The following is a 1,234-nucleotide window of genomic DNA, read 5'->3' as shown; positions in this document are numbered from 1 at the left end:
GAAGAAGAAGAAGAAGAAGAAGAAGAAGAAGAAGAAGACAGAGGGTGAAGAAGAAGAAGAAGAGTGAAGAAGAAGAGAGGAGGAAACGGGTTGGGTTGGAATCTCGGTCTGGTTCACAACAAAAAAACTCGGTTTTGGTAACCTCAACCAACCCTCTTAATCCTGACCGTTGGTGATGCACCATCCACGTGTTGCACTCTGCACCTAGCAAAACATGGAACAACAGACGATTAGCACAACAGACGATTTTTATCCGTTATTTGTTGGGTGAAAAAGCAAAGTGTAAACGTTGGAATGGGAATATCCAGAGTATCTCTCTTTTTTGTTTTTTCGTAGGATCTAGTGGATCTCTCGGCGTAACTGGTGCACAAGGCTCCCACATATGTGATGTCTGAGAACGAGAATTATGCGGTTTTACCTAAAAAATGTTGTAAGATTATTTGGATCACTTGATCATCAGGTCGCAACATTCCTATCTTATCATGCCTTTTTTAACATAACAGAGAGAGAGACGTTTAAATGTGGAGGAAAAAATCTACCAAAAAAAATAAGAAAATATAAAAAATATTATAAATAAATCCCACTAACATATGTCAGTTAGTGAAACTATGTGTATTAAACTCAAGCTCACGCTCACCAATAGGTCTTGAATTTGAGTTTCTTGGCTATTATTTCCTCCCATTTTGCTCTTTACCCTATTCTATAGAGTAGGTTCCGATCAAATAAATAAATAAATAAATGTTTGAAATGATTAAATAATGAAAACTATTAATATTTAATTCAAAAAAAATCAAGACTAGCAATACACTTAGGGGCTATTACACTACGTGGTAGGGAGTCTATCAAGGGGGAATTCCGCATAAAAATCCCCTCATGCGCTGGACGTTAGGAGCACCTTGGGGTGCATGTTGGGTGCTTCCCATCCGTGAGATGGTCACTGCACCTTGTCCCACACGAGAGAGGAACAATATGAATGTTAATTACTAGATGGGTATACTTTTCCTTCATCGACTTTCCAATTGATGTCCCCATATTTCAATGTTGCAACGCTTGATGCTAGAAAATCCAATTTAAAATGGTGTTCCCTTATATGACTATGGTTATAACCATCTCATGAAGGATAATTTCTCCTTTTGGTTTGTTGGGATCCTCTACGGTAGCTGGGCGATTTGAAGAGGCATCTGACGACTAAGAGGACCTAGCCATGTTTAGGGTGTGTGCCCAATTTCTCCCA

The sequence above is a fragment of the Macadamia integrifolia genome, chromosome 7 (genome assembly GCF_013358625.1).
Source record: "Macadamia integrifolia cultivar HAES 741 chromosome 7, SCU_Mint_v3, whole genome shotgun sequence".
Classification (NCBI taxonomy): domain Eukaryota; kingdom Viridiplantae; phylum Streptophyta; class Magnoliopsida; order Proteales; family Proteaceae; genus Macadamia; species Macadamia integrifolia.
Note: the sequence above shows the minus strand (reverse complement) of the source record.